Raw genomic sequence first — 16,072 nt, forward strand, 5'->3', positions numbered from 1 at the left:
TTCTTCTAAGTCTCTGTTAGTTAATGATCTGATAACTGATCATATTGATTTATTCTGTCTTACTGAAACCTGGTTACAACAGGAGGATTTTGTTAGTATAAATGAATCCACTCCTGTTTAATTATTTAAATTTTCATGTTCCTAGAACATCATTCATCTTACATCTTCCTACGGGAAGAGTAGCCTGACAGAATTTTTTTCTCAAGAGCTAAGGAGAAAAAGTATTCTGTCTTGGCTTGAGGCAACGTCAGTCTCAAGCCATCTTTTGAATTTTTAATCCTGAGAGAGAGAACTTTAACAGCAAACTGGACCCTGGTCCCTTGACTAAATGGCAAAAATCTTCTGAGACGCTGAAACCCACAAACCCTGGAGTTGTACTGGTCTTGAGCCTCCTGACCTGGATGTCTTAAGGGTAAGTCCTCCTGACCCAGCTGGCCTGCCCGGTAGATCCACACCAAAGGTAGAAGCTGGTTTTATGTGTAAGCAGAGCAGATTCAGCTAAAAGGGAGATGCAGATCCAGGGCTGTTCTGGTTCTGATAATTTTGATAAGATAAATGATAAAACTTAAATCTTTACTAATCTCTTTTTCTTAACTTTTCTAAATCTAACAGTTGCCAAAAAGTAAAGTACCTGTAAACTGAGTTTAATAACATCTAAAGCCTGGTTTACTGTTCTTTCTGAGTGTCACAGTTTCATAAATTACTTTGGACGCAAAGTAGTTTTGTTAATGTTAACTCATAAAGTCCTGATTATTAACCTTGATTGTATATAGTTAGTTCATTTGTTCTGTAAATAAATATCCTTTATTTTAGAAGACTGAGCTGACTGGAACTACAATCAATGACTCTGTCTTTTCTCACTTACTTTCTGGGAGAGGTATCAGTCTTTCATGAAAAAAGAGCCCGTGTTTCCTCATTAATTTGAGAAGTATGTAGGACACGCTGGACATTTCTTACAGTCAGTAGAACATGTGACCTTTAAAATCATTGCAGCATATGGTAATGCTGTCAGCAGTGGAATTACGACAGCTTTACGACTGCCGTAAGGAAGTTGTTCAAAAAACGTTGTGGTGATGATGTGCAAATAAAAAAGCAGACGCTGTCAACACAGTGGTTGCCCGCGTATTTCTGGATATAATATTGGCGATGAGGATGGAGTTTTCTTTTTCACCTCTGCCTCCGTTCCTTGCTCTACCAGGTGAGCCACTGATTCCATGGCTCCGCTGGATAGTCTTTTGAGATGTTCCCAACAGCTATCGGGCTAGCTGATGCTAGCAATGCTAGGCGGACGGCTATTCTCATTCACAACCTAGGAAGCAAGGGACAGCGCATTCTCCGGACTCTCCGGCTGGTGGATGGGTATACGGACTGTGTTACCATGCTGGAAGGACATTTTACAGCACCACAAAGCGTCATGGTGTGCCGGATTGTTTTTCGTCAGCGCTGTCAGCGGGTGGGTGAGTCAGTCCATCATTATGCAACTGATCTCCGGTGCCTGGCAAGCCTTTGTAAATTTGGAATTTTAGAAGAGGAAATGATTCAAGACCAGCTAGCAGAACTTACAGTACATCCAATCCTAAGCTACGGGAGAAACTATGTCACCAGACAACTTGTCGCTGCCACAGGCAATCGACATGGCTTTCCAGCTGGAGACTGCAGCTTCGTTAACATCTCAGTTAGTGCCCCCTAAACCAGCTCCTTTCTGTTCTACCCCACTGGCATAGGCCGTGACCCCAGGGACTCAAATTTCTGAACCCACCTCTGCTCATGGAGAGCCTGAAGTGAATGTGGCAGGCACAGCACCCGGATCATGCGGTAACTGTGGTTCTCCATCCCATTTCACATGTGCACCTGCTTGTCCGGCCAAGGGCAAGAGGTGTCAACGCTGTGGTAAACTGAATCATTCCTCTAAAGTCTGCCACTCTGCGCCTAACCCCACAAACTTCTGACATCACTCCACTTACTCATCCAGCCCAACAACCATTCACTCGGTGGGCTCCAGCAGCAGGCCATTTAGAAGGTGCGCGGTGGAAATGGACGGTGTACATCTGCCACTGCTACTGGAAACTGCTGCCTCCAGATCTTTGCTCAACTAGTCCACAGTCCGACGGCACTTTCCCAGACAGACTACCACAGCGGGTGAGAAGGCATATGGCTACGGACACACTAAAACTGACATGGTTGGCATGGTCACATTTTCTGTCTGCTACGGGAATAGAACTCTCCCAACATTCACATTCCAGGTATCTCGCCATGGTGGTAATCTCCTTGGGTTTGACCTCTTCTGCACCCTAGGCTTTTCTATTACAGACAACTCTGGTGCCACCATCCTGACTGTGACCACACCCTGGCAACACCGCTGGCCGTCACTGTTTGCTGGGTTGGGCTGTCTGACTAAGTTCAACCACCAGCTGCTACTGGATCCAGAAGTTTCCCCTGTCCTTCAACCACATCATCAGCAGCCCCTTGCTCTCCGTGATGATGTCACAGCTGAACTACTGTAACTCCTGGATGCTGGCATTATCGGATGCATTGATGCATCACCTTGGATCTTTAATCTGGTGGTGGCAAAGAAGAAGTCGGGTAGTCTTCGCCCCTGTGTTGATCTCAGACAGGTGAATAAGGCAGTAATTCCAGACGAATACCTGCTGCCTACAGGGGAGGAACTTTCAGCAAAGCTCCATGGCTCAACTGTCTTTTCCAAGCTCGACCTTCGCCAAGGCTACTTCAGGTTCCCCTACATCCTGACAGCTGCAACCTCACGGCTTTTGTGACCCACATGGGGGTTTTCCATTATACCTGGATGCCGTTCGGCCTCAGCTCTGCCCCCAGCTGCTTCCAGGAGATCATGGATACCATTTTCGCTGGTATCGAAGGCATGGTGGTGTATTTAGATGACATAGTGGTGCACAGAGCAATGTCCACCCTCCATGACGATCACCTCTCCAGGGTACTGAATGTCCTGGCCAGCCATGACCTTACCTTAAATGGGGAGAAATGCATCTTTGCAGCACCTACCATTGAGTTTGTGGGGTTCTGCTTGACAGCAGCTGGCATAAGCCCACTCCATTCCAATGTGGACACCATACTGCGCCTCCCTGAGCCATCCTGTCCTGCACAGTTGTCATCATTCTTGGGAATGACAGCCTTTTACCTCCGCTTTCTTCCTACCTCTTCTGAAACCACTGCACCGCTGCGTGCCCTCCGCAAGCAGGATGCCGTCTGATCCTGGACCCCTGCCTGTTCAGCTGCAGTCCACCAGCTTAAATCTCAGCTTACCTCCCCACCTGTGCTCGCCCACTTTGACCTTCAGAGCCCCACCTTTGTGACGTGTGATGCCTCCGACTCTGTAGTTGGCGCTGTTTTATCACAACTTCAGCGGGAGCTGGAGCACCCTGTGGCGTTTGCTTCTCGGTTGCTCACCTCTGCTGAGCAAAAGTACTCAGTGGGAGAGAGAGAGGCTCTAGCCTGCATCTGGGCATGCAAACATTGGCACAAGTACCTGTATGGGCGGTACTTTACACTGCGGTCGGACCACCAGGCTCTCACGACCTTGTTGGCTACTGCTGGATCAGGACACAAGCCTCTACTGTATGTCTCTACCGCTGGTCGGAAATAATACAGGCATATGACTTTACAACACAGTCCAGGATCCTTCTGAGCCAGAGCTGGTTCTCATACTGCATGCAGCACTCCAGCAGCCATTTCTCTACAGGAACTTCAATCAGAATCCGCACAGGACCCTCTGTTCACCCAGCTCCGCACCTTCATTCGAGAGGGTTGGCCCTCTAGGGTCCCAAAGGACCTACACACTTCCACCGAGTTAAAGGGGACCTCTCCTGCTGGAATGTTGTCTGCATTTCTAGAGGACTGTGTATGGTGGTCCCCAACGCCTTGAGAGCACGCATCCTTGACATGGTTCATGAAGGACACCTGGGTATTGTAAAAGTTAAACAACATTGCAGGGGCCTGGTGTGGTGGCCTGGCATTGACAGAGATGTGGACGCAATGGTGAAAGACTGTGCAGCTTGCCTCACCAGTGGTAAGACCAGCCCTCCTTCTCCACCACCTTTGCAGCCCCTGCCGTGGCCGTCAACTCCATGGACCCACATCCAGGTAGACATCTGTGGTGAACTTCATGGTGTTCCTCAGCACCAGCAGTTCCTGTTGATGGCTTATGACCTCCATTCCAAATGGCCTGACGTGCTACCTGTCAGTTCTGTCACCACTGGGGTGGTTGTTGACTTCCTCTCCTCCCTATGTACAGTATTTGTTCACTGGGGTGTGCCCGATGCAATCACCACTTTTCACTTTTGTGGAGGAGAGAGGGATCAAACACATTAGAACTGCATTATTCCACCCTCAGGCCAATGGTGGTGTGGAGAGGTTTAACCAAACCCTCAAGAATGGGCTCAGAGCACACTTGACAGTCTCCCATTTTCATCAGCACTGCAGAGCACCCAACTTCATTACAGGGCAACAGTGCATGCTACAACAGGCAGTTCTCCAGCTTCCTTGATGCTGGAACATGAACTTAAGTTACCTTTGGACCGCCTATGCCCACCAACGTGCGACACTCCAGCATTGTCAGCCTCTCTGAGAAACAGAGTGACAACACAGCAGCACCGAATGAAGCAGTGGTTTGACAATAAGCATCATGGGAAATGCTCTGCACTCGCCGTGTCAGACTGGGTTCGTGTGCGGCGGCCCCATCGATCCCACAAGCTGCTCTCCTATTAGTCAGCACCTCAGCAAATCACAGCACAATTAGGACCATCCACCTTTCACTTGACTGATGGTTCTCGTTGGCATGCCAGTCGCCTCAGACGGGTGTCATCAAAGTCCACCATGGGCCAGGCAGTCACAACCAACCTACACCAACCAGACACAGACCTGGGGTCTCATTTATAAAGGATTGCGTGGAAACCATACTAAAAATGAACGTACGGCCAAAAGGCAGAAATAGCGTACGCCAAAAAAATTCAGATTTATAAAACAATGCGTACGCATGTTTCTGCGCATCTTTCCTGTATAAATCACAGCCGCACGAGGTCCCGCCTCAGGTTCTACCCTCTACACGCCCACTCTCAACCATAAGCAGTCAATGCAAAGTACCTCATGAATGTTAAGATGTATTTAAATCAGTCAGCTGATCGATGCCAACAAAAGTGATTGGTTCAGACGCTCCTTCGTGTGCCTGGAGGTTGACAGGTGCTGACTGACAGCTGCTCATGTGAACAGAATGTCTGTAACTGACACAGATTTTCCCTCATTTTGCTTTAGAGTAATCTAACAATTTTTATAAAAAAATAAATATGAATAAATCTCAGCTTCAATTTAATTTTCCATCAGAGCCTGCAGGACAAAAAAACAATAAAAATTAAATTAAATGTCAGATAAAATTAGAAATAAGTTCACCGCTCTTCTCCTCGTCCTTTCCCCCTTCTGCCTGCTCTGTTTTCCGTGGCAGACACCCCCGCCCCGCGCACCCCCACACGCACCCACCCCCCCCACCCCCCCCCCCCCCCCCCCCCCCCCCCCCGCGCGCATGACAAACACGGACTTTAAACGTGAAGTTTTATAACATCCACACTGGCGAGGTGGATGCGCCCTGCACATGCATCCAAAGCTTGACTTTTGCTGTCCTGCTGTTCTAGTCGGGGAGGGGTCTGTGGGTCAGGGAGGGGTCTGTGGGTCAGGGTCGTCTGAGGAAGAAGCAGATGAAAGGATTTGCGCACGGGAACTTTTATTTAAGATTTAAGTTTTTTTATTTCGAAGGTCCTCGTGGCTCAGCAACAGCAGAAGCATACAGTGAATACAATATTACTGTTAATAAAGCTGATGATAAAGTTGAATAAAAATCTAAGTCTGATTCTGAAGGTAAATTAAATATCTGATAGTGATCTTGATGCAGTGTGGCTCTAATTCCTCACTTCACCATCTGTGTCGCAGTTTCACGTCTCCAAAATGAGCGTTCACATGGGTCAGAGCTGTAAGGCACCGCACATTTTCACGTCAAGTTTGGATTTTATAAATCACAACCTTGGCGTGAAAAGTGGCGCACGCAAGTTTCTGGGCTCAAATTGTGCGTTCACCAGTTTTATAAATTCGACCCCAGGACTTTCCCATTTCCCAGTCCCGGGACCCGTCATTAATCTACCCGAACCACCTGGGTCTCCACAGTCTGAGCCTCGCCCTGTTCGGGCTCGCCAGAGACCAGCTTACTGAAGAGACTTTGTTACAGAGTTTTGAAACTCTAACTAGAGCATGGCCTATACAGGGGCATAATAATCCACATGGCCGTGCAGATACTCTGGTGGTCTACCCAGAGTATCCAGTCAGGATAGCCACGTTCGGCTTTTCACACAGTTTTGTTATATTAACCTGTTGTAAACTTTCTTATGTTTTGGGGTCTAGAAAGGGGGGGGGGGTAAATGTAGCATATGATAATGCTGTCAGCAGTGGAATTACGACAGCTTTATGGCTGCCGTAAGGGAGTTGTTCAAAAAATGTTGTGGTGATGATGTGTAAACAAAAAAGCAGACGCTGTCAACAAAGTGGTTGCCCGCATATTTCTGTATATAACAATCATGGTCATGGGTTCAAGTCCAATGTTAGGCAGCTGAGAGTGCAGCTATGGCTAACGCAAGGTTTAACTGTGTTTGGTGTCTAGTGCTGTGCTAGGTTTACCTTCAAACAATGTGTGGAATATCACTGTGAATCAGTAAACTGATGTGCATGTAGGAGGAAGGCTGTAAATTTGTGGACAGCTGTGGATGAGTGGTTAGGGGAGTCATCCTCCAATGAGAAAGTTCAGTTCTCCTGCTATTCAATCACATGTTGATGTGTCTCTGGGCAAGACACCAAACCGCTACTGCCTCAGATGTGTCTCCCATCAGTGTATGAATGTGATTTAAAGCACTGACTAGTCTCTATAGAATGATTTATTTACAGTAGGTTAGCTTTGAGATCTAGTAGTATTGTGTGAATTTTAATATGAGGACACTGATTATATTGTAAATAGTTTTGAGTATCTTGGTTGGATAGAAAGGTGCTACATTGTATAAAAGTACAGTCCATTTACCATTTGTATCAATGACTCAGGATAGAGCCATTGCCCCACTCAGTATTTGTGTCACTTTTCCCAAACTAAGGCTACATTCACACTACAGGCAAATCTGACCCAAGTCCGATTTTTTTGCCCCATCTGACCCATCTGACCCAAATCCAATTTTTTATGACAGTCTGAACGTGACAAATCCGATTTTTTTTTCAAATCCGACCCAGGCCATTTCAGTGTGTGTTTTTTTTAATCAGATACATATCTGATGTTTTCAAAGTGACTGCAGTGTGAACACTCATGTCACATTACATCTGACTTTTTCATCAGGGAGGTGGGGTGAAGGACCGATAAGACAATAACCTGAAGTAACCCGGTTTAAATCTGCAGCTCCATGTGTTTACAGCCCCAAAACACAAGTCCAGTTGCTTCATCTTTTTTACTTTTCATTTTCCATGTAGATAGTATGATAATAACGATGTCCAGCCTTGGTCGCGGAGTATTTCGATCCTGAAGTTGTTCGGTTGATACTTTTATTCCAGTTTGTATTTACGTTCAAAAAATAAAAAGCTTCACCGGAGCATTCAGTCAGAGGCAGGTTCTGATATAAACACTGAACTAAATAAACAGGTCAGATAATTATGTAATTGGCTCTGATTAAACGACTTTAGATTCGACATGAAAAAAGTAGCATCCATGCTAGCTCTGTTAACAAACAAACCAGCTGAATGAGATAGCACATCTTTACTGCGCATGTGTGTCACATCAGTGCTGTGGAGCGTTCACACATGAGTCTTATACAGGTCACATTTAAAATATAATGTGAACGTTCACACAAAAAGATCAGATTTTTTCAAAAAATCGGAATTGAGCATTAAGACCTGCAGTGTGAAAGTTAGCCTAAGGTGCAGGCTAACTGCTGGATTGGAGCAATGGCACGAACTGAATTTGACTGGACAGGACACAGTCATGGTTGGTGATGATTTTCAACCCAAGGTGCAAAAAAAACACCTCTCGAAGATGCTCTTTTCTAAAATAATCTTACTTTAATAATCAAAACAAAAAGCTGTCAAGTCAGCAAAACTTACAGGCAGAACTTGTGGGGAACAGACACAAGCCAAAGGAGCCACAATTGACAAAGTGTATAATGCCGAACCAAGGAACAGAGAAACCAAAAAAGAACATAAAAGACCATCTAAACAAAGCACCAACACATGTGCAGGGACAATTAGGGCCAGGTGCAAGTGGTTGTGGCAGAAAAGAAACAGCAGAGCAGCAAAAACAGGATCAAACAAAGAACACAGACTGATCAGTGATATACTGTATCAGATGTTGGATGATGAGTCAGAGAAGGAAAAAACTCTCTTTTCTTGTTTACTGATGGAGATGGAAAGAAGGTGTACATTTGCCTGCTCAATAGGACCAGACAAGCTGCTCCTTGAAGCTGACATGCAGAAGCATGTGAAATGCTGCTCCTATGCAGCCACAAACACACCCACAAGCATGTGTTCCCAAATTAATCAGTTTCCTCATCAAAGGTTTCACCGCAAAGAATGAAAAATCTTGAAGTCTGTATGAAATCAGGGGTAGCATTATACTCAAATAGCATTATACACACTTAAATACAGTATCAATTCAGAGATGTGTCTAGCTCAGTAGGCATTTATTTTTGACCACATATAAGAAATATGTTCAATTAAAAATCTGAATTAGACTCAGGAAATTGATTCAATTCTCAGACTTGATTATTTATTTGTACACATGTTACCTCACCTCACCTCACCTCACCCCACCTCAGAGCTCGGTGGACAATTTACCCAGAGCCTCCCTCTCAGCAAAATGACCACAAGCTGCATGTCACAATGAGTTTTGTATTAAGAGTCAAGTCACACCCCCGGATATGATATGGTAAATAAGGAAGTTCCCTCTCCTATCAGATGATATGATGGGGTGTACAGAGCCAAGCTGTCTACCAGCCACTCCTTAAATGCCCTTAATTTTACCCAAACTGACCTAAAATTGATAGAATCTCCAAATGGGAAGTGAAGAGAATCCGTTAGCCATTTTGCCCTTTGCCACACAGCAACGACAGGTTCTACATTACATATAAACTGTTGGGCTTTCTCGTCTGTCAGAGCACCACTACGAACATCTGGCTTGCTCCCAGGTTTAATGACACTTAGAATCCATTAGGTGCTGTTTTACATGACAAGAGAATTACTCAGAGTGGAATCGTTGAAGCACTTAGTCATGGAGCTCAGGGGAGGTCACAGTTCACTTTGTATGTTAGAAAAATAGATTACAAAGCCATTTTAATTTAGTACTCCCTTGGGTATTTGCAATGTTTTATTTTCTTTGAGGAACATATTGATTCAACATCTGGTTTGAAGCAAACAATTTAAAGTGTCATTCTGTCATGCAATGAGAACAGCTTTCTTATCATGTTACGTTTATTGTTCCTACTGGGAAAATGCTTCCTTTTGAGCCATCAAAAGAGTTCCTAAGTAAGTATACCTGGTTCACATGACAATATTTCAAATCTGTCCATTTTTAAAATGCAAAAAACCCACACATGACGGTAAAAACTCAGATAACAGGTTTGGTCCTACAGTGTGTGGTGTAAACACACATTAAAGACAACACACCACACACTAACAGATTCTAATCACAAACATTAAGTTGTCAGTTGGGAAATATTGCAAGACCCCTCAGGATCAAATTCAGAGTATATAAAAGTGGCCAACAACAAAGAAGGAATGGTGATTGTTTGTAGACTATTTTTAACAAACAAAAAAACTAAACAAAAAGATGTTCCAATATCCACCAGACTTTCTGGTGCTCGATGGCAGTTGTTTTGACTTCTGTATTTTGGATTGCCCTCTGTCTTTTTGTCACCTCACTTTCTGATTGCCTACACATCACATTCAACCGGCTGCAGCTCATTTGTCTTTGTGGAGCACCACAAAGGCTGAGAAATTAAACCAAGACAAACCAACATGTTGAATATCCCTGATTTGAGGTTGGAGAGGTCCCAACATAACTTCCAAGTAGACTAGGTCGCTCTGAACACACCACATATGGCAAGAATATCTCATGAGATTATTTTTAGAGCCATAATTGTGGCATTCTTAAGGTTGTTGGAAAAGCAAAATTGCATCAGAAATCTGAATAATCTTGCTGTGTGAACTAAGCTTAAATTTACAGTTTTTCTCCAAACAAGAGAAAAATTGAACCCAACTTAATAATCAGTTTAGTATCATGGATCTACGGCTGCCAGTAAAAACTATTTTTGACCAATCTGTTAACTTTTTAAAACATTTCATCAACTGGAAAAAAATTGCTGTCTCTTTAACTGCAAACAATTTGCTTCACACCCCGCCCACCTCCAGCGTCCAGACCGGTTCATTCCAGTTTAATAGAGGGGTGTACAACTATATAGCTGTGCAGAAATATTTTTATTTCCAAATTAATTAAAATATGTCAACAAGGGAAGACTTGTCCATCCAGCCTTACATGTTGAACCAGAGTCTGACCCAGAACCAGAAGAGAATGAAGACCACCAAATTGTAGTTGGTGTCCAGACCTTATTTAGAAAATCTGTCGCAAATAACTCAACCTAATAGTTCTGAAAACTTCACAGAAAATACGAATTAAACAAAATGGCCCAAACAAAATATCAAGTTATCTGCAGCAGCAGAGACTAAATTTAAGTTTTCTGCCTCCTAGAGTCTCCAAGTACACAACAAAATGGATTTAAGGGTAAAATAGTGGATTTTGCATATGTCCCCTTTAAAACAGGAAGAACAAAATACACTAGGGTAAGGACATAAGGCCTGCCTGATGAAACAGTTTTTTTACTTGTGCTGCCTCATTGATATTTGCCGCAGCATCCTTTGCAGCTGGAACATGATTCTGTCACAGACAGAATTTACGCTACCACCCCCACGACCGTCAAGTGTCAGATGCGTTTCAGAAAAAAAAGCATTTTAAAATGTCTCAAAACTTCACTTAACTTCATAATAATATTGTAGTGCTATACAACAAAGTTAATAGCCAATTAATTTTAATTAAACCAATTTATGTCGTTAGTCTACTTTATTACATTTAAAATTCTAATTCAAACAGAATAGCCTCTTGTCAAAATAATAATAGATTGTGATTTATTTTTAACTCAGAATATCTTCAAACTAATGGAATATAAAGTTATTAGTGAGAAAAATCCATCTGGATAACAGCAGACTGACTGCTCACAAAATATACAACAGGTCTGGACCACTTGTGAATTTTGTTCGTATCTGAAAAAAAATCTTAGAATACTAAAACATTGGTGAATGCCATAAATTCTCCTAAATCACTTGTACGCACAATTTATGAAAAAAATCTGTGTGAACGAACAGTTCTTGCATGAGGCCCATTGTTTAGGTTGTCCGAGACAACCTATTTTTCATTTCAGACAACCAGATCCCACCTCCCAGTTGGACAACCAAGAAAAAAGACCTGGATTTAAGTTTTCCTCTTTCAAAGACGTGTTTGCATTTGACTTTGATTTTTTTCTAAAATCACAGAGTTCTCTGAGTGAGCTTCAGGTGCTTGTAGTTAATCATAATATCTTATTAATTTAACCAGGTGTTTCAATGCCTTTAAATTAGTTACACAATCATTTCACTGAAGAAACTTGTCAGTTTGGTTAAAAAAATAGTATTTTTTTTCTGTGCAGAGAACCTCCTCTGCCAAAATATTTTCAAATAAATATATCAAAGCTCCTCACTTGAAAACACTAAAATGATAGAAGAGCTGTTTAAAACCTCTTTCCTCAGAAAGTCTTCAGTCCTAAGAACACTAAAATGTAATTTTAATAAGGTCACAGTATATTATTATTTAAATAAAAATGTTCAAATTATGTATGTAAATGAACCACATCACCATTCAATCACAGACAGGGTTTTTTTTCATCCAATCAAACCCTGTCTGTGATGGGCTGGTGATGTGGTTATGGTTATGGTGAGTGGGGATGGATCCACATGAGCGGAGGCCTCCTAAGTGGGCCCATTGCTCTCCCCAAAAATACACTGGTCTTCATTCAAACCTTCTCGTCTCTCGGATGAAGGACACAAGGTTAGAAACACTCAGTGTTCTGAGCTTCTCAGGATCCATAAAGGGGTCCACAAGAATTCATTTCCTTTGACCACTCAGAACCAGACAGTGGCCTAAGTAGTGCAAAGAGGTCTCTAATTCAATGCCACAGGCATCACACAAACCATTGTCATGGAGTCCCATCACCATTTTGTGGTGGTTGAGCAGATTGTGCCGAGTTAGAACTCCAATCAGTGTACTTAGAGTTTTCCTTAACAGGGTGATGAGAGCTTTCCCAAACCTTAGATTTGGGCCGTTAATCAGTTCTCAAGCTCTAATAGCCGCTTGGCTATCTGGTAGGATGATTATTTCCTTCTGTGTACACTGAAGGTCTTTGAGAGATGCCTCATACTGGTGGATTGCATATATTTCAGCTTGAGATACAGTTGCAAAACAGCCTAATGGGTATTTATGCTCTCCCTTACTATGGTTGTGCAAAATAAGCACCCCTGCACCTACTGACCCCTTCAGAAGGGATCCATCTGTAAAACAGTAGAAATGATTGGGAGACATGTCCGTCGTAGGGAGGTTAATCCAGACAGACCTGTCTTATATCTCTGTCTTAAAACTTGGCTCAAAATTGTATTTTTGACCATTCTGTCTCCAGGTCCTGCAGTTACTGGAACAGCAGCAACTGCCCAGTCCCAGATTCTAGTGTGCTGTGAGTCAGATAGGTTTTTCCACCTACCAGACTGGCGTGGCCTTACTGCACTGAATGCAGCCTCCCCTAAGATATGGAAACCTAGTGGAGCCAGGTCCAGTAGGACTTCCATGGCTGCTGTGGGTGTTGTTCTGATAGAACCTGTGATGCTCAGGCAGGCCATTCGTTGCACATGGGTGAGCATCACTCTTGCCACCCCAACTTGGACTCCAACCCACCATACTAAAGCAGCATAGCATAGCATGGGGTGGACTATGGCCATGTAGATCCACCTGATCAACTTTGGGGTAGCACCCCAATGACTACCTGCAATTCTACGGCAATGGTGTAGGCACATTGCTGTCTTCTTACACTTTTCATATACATGTCTTTTCCAGTTAAGCTTCCTGTCTAGATAGACACCCAAGAACTTAACTGACTCTGACAGGGAGAGTTCTACACCCTCCAACTTTGGAGCTGAGTAACCTTTCCTTGACTTCTTATGAGGAAAAAGAAACAACTCTGTCTTGTTTGGGTTTACAGAAAGTTCCTGCTTGCAGCACCATCTGGATACTTTGTTTAGTCCCCTCTGCATTAGGTTACATACAGTGATGTGGTGATGTGGTTACAACTTGGGTTGCGAGCGCCGAGACAGAGCTGCAAGCAAGCAGAGAGGAAGTTGAGAGGAGGGAGGTAGGGAGTCGAGCACAATCAGGAAGAAAGTTGAGCAAGCAGGGAGGGAGCTGCATGAGCTTGTCTGTGGTTTGAACGCACATGGTTCAAATTATTGTTTGTTCATATTGATATCTTCTCTCAAATCAGAGTTACTGTGACCTTGTGGTGAATTTTCAGGTGTGTATGGCCCTTTAATACGTGAACGAGCATGTCGGACCGGAGCGCGCATGGAGGCGGGCACGGGCTTCTCTCGGAAGAGAGTCAGAGTAACATTTTAGTTGTGTGYACGCGCTTGTGTGTCTCTCGTGAATAAACATGTCCAGAACTGAAGATTAGCGTCTCTTTTCTTTATTAAAATGTTAGCCTAGAGTTTTATTGACTTGCCAGAGGAGGAAGTCCACTGGTTTTCATCGACCCAGGAGCAGCAACAGCCAGAAGCAGACGGTGAGCAGAGACAGCAGAACCAGCCACCCAGCCAGAAGTAGCAGCGAGCCACCAACAGCGAAACCAGTCGGAGCAGCAGCCCCAGATCAGCCCCAGACGGAGCAGACAAAGAGAGACGAGAAGGGTCGAGCAGCTGACGGAGCCGAACCGAACCGAAACGGAACCAGGGACCAGAAAGAGACACTACAGAATGGCGTCACGAATTTAGGTCTGTTTTGCATTTTCTATTCACGAACTTACAGAAAAAGACGTTCATGTGGCCGTGTTCTTCGTGTATCTGCTTCGTGATGTTGTAAAATGCAGCTGTGAAACTGAACGGGGGAGCGTAAATATACGTGAAGAGTTCAGATTGTTTTTGTGTCTTTTTCGTGTCTAGAATCAAATTTCTTTGTCATGCTAGCGTTTCTGTTTATGTTTTTGTGTATTTGTGTTTTTATTGGGGTTAAAAATAGCGTTTATTGTCGAGTTCAGGGCTCCGTGGAGAACAAAGAGTTGCAGTTGCAGAGAAAAGGGGGGCAGGGCGGCACATGCTCTGGGCGCAGCGAAAGAGTGCTTTGTCGTGACACGAGGTGTCGTAAACCAGCTTAAAGCACGATAAAACTGTTCCTTTTATGTTTTAAATAGTCAAGCTGTGGTGTTTTCTGCTCCGGGACTGGAAAAAGCATGTAATTCCGTCAGATTCAATTTTTACGAGAGATAAACAGTGTTTTATGCGGAGGTGCAGTAGAGTTCATATGGAAGGCAAAACAATGCCACATTTGTGTTGGGAATATTAAATTTGAGGATTAGATTTGCAGCTACAGAGTAAAAAGCAGTGCAGAGTGAGAATAAAGACGTCTCTCAGTATTGAAATAGAAGTTTAAAGGTGTCTGGCCAGTTTATTAAGGAAAAAAAAAACAGAGAGGAAACTAAAGGGATCCAGTTTAGGTTTCTTAAATTTTTATGTTTGTTGTCTGTTATTGTTATGTTAGTTAGTTTGTTTGTGTGTTAAAAGCTTGATTTAGTGGAAATTTGAACACTGGCCATTCAAAGTTTTAAAAGAGGGGTGTGGTTCAAGACTGTTCTTTGTCTTGTCCAAACTGATTTATAGCGCAGTGGGGGTAGCTTAGCTGTGTTGCAAGACATATGGTTCACATCTTTTTCTCTACCTCTCACTTGCTGTGGAGTTTTTACCACTGGAGATCTGGCTTTGTATTGTTCTTAGTGTGTCCGACCCTTTGCTAAGCTAAGCTGTTTTATTAGTTATTTTTTTGACAGTGTTGCCCGCCACAGAGAAAAAAGTGTGTGTTCTCTGGTTGGTTTATGTGTAAAAGTACGTACTTTGAAGTTAAAGTGTTGAGATGCGCATCTCTGGTAAAGTGTGTTAACCGCACCACCGTGGTTAAATTGAAGGATCGACAAGGAGACGTCCTTTGTCATCCTGTTAGCTGCGGTTAGGGCGCGGTCACGAGGAGCCGTTCAGCCTTGTCATTTTTTGTTACTTCACCCAGATAGGATTACACGGTTGCAGTAACTTTTTGAGGCCTGAGTACTGTTTAATTCCGCTGGAAAAAGGCTGGGGAGGAGCATGAGAGACTGGGTGTGAAGCCTCGTCTGAAAAAGAAAAAGAAAAAAAAAGTGAATTAAAGGGGGCCTGTCAAACAATTTTTTGTTATTTTTTAAAGCTCTGTTCAAGCAAGGAGTCCAGGACTGTGTGTGTTGTCTGTCCTAAAGGTGTGTTTCTGTGTTAAATTTGGAGTTTTTGTTGTTTTTTCTGTTTTTATTTGTATATTGACTTGCCAGTTGGGCTGGTTTCAACTGGTGGGGGTTTGAAAGTTTTTTCTCTGGCTGAGAGCTTTCTTTGTCCTGTCTTAGCTGTGATTTACGACAGAGGGGGGTTGGTTCCTCTGCTGTAGCCTGTGAAAAACATCTGGACTTGTATTAACCTGTTTTTTTTTTTCTCTCTATCTGTGTTTCTTTGTTCGGGGCGCCTCCTGCGGGTGAGAGAGAGACAACTCCTGCTACAGGAACGACCCTGGGGGCTGTCTCATATTTTTACAAGGCGAGTAATTTTGGTTTTATCCACAAACTACAAAAGAAAAGTAAAAACAAAGCAGTATTTTAATTTTTAGTCATTTTTT

The 16,072-nt window shown here is 43.5% G+C and overlaps 1 long non-coding RNA gene across 1 annotated transcript in view; it reads left to right on the forward strand.

The window, feature by feature from the left end:
* Window positions 1-13,643: 13,643 nt before the first annotated feature.
* The window catches only part of LOC106519550 (uncharacterized), a 7,598-nt gene continuing 5,169 nt past the window's right edge, over window positions 13,644-16,072 (forward strand). Inside the window, exon 1 of the long non-coding RNA XR_001310459.1 lies at window positions 13,644-13,685. This is a non-coding gene — a long non-coding RNA (uncharacterized LOC106519550). The remainder of the gene's footprint in view (window positions 13,686-16,072) is intronic.

The sequence above is a fragment of the Austrofundulus limnaeus genome, unplaced genomic scaffold, assembly GCF_001266775.1.
Source record: "Austrofundulus limnaeus strain Quisiro unplaced genomic scaffold, Austrofundulus_limnaeus-1.0 Scaffold79, whole genome shotgun sequence".
In the NCBI taxonomy this organism is placed as follows: domain Eukaryota; kingdom Metazoa; phylum Chordata; class Actinopteri; order Cyprinodontiformes; family Rivulidae; genus Austrofundulus; species Austrofundulus limnaeus.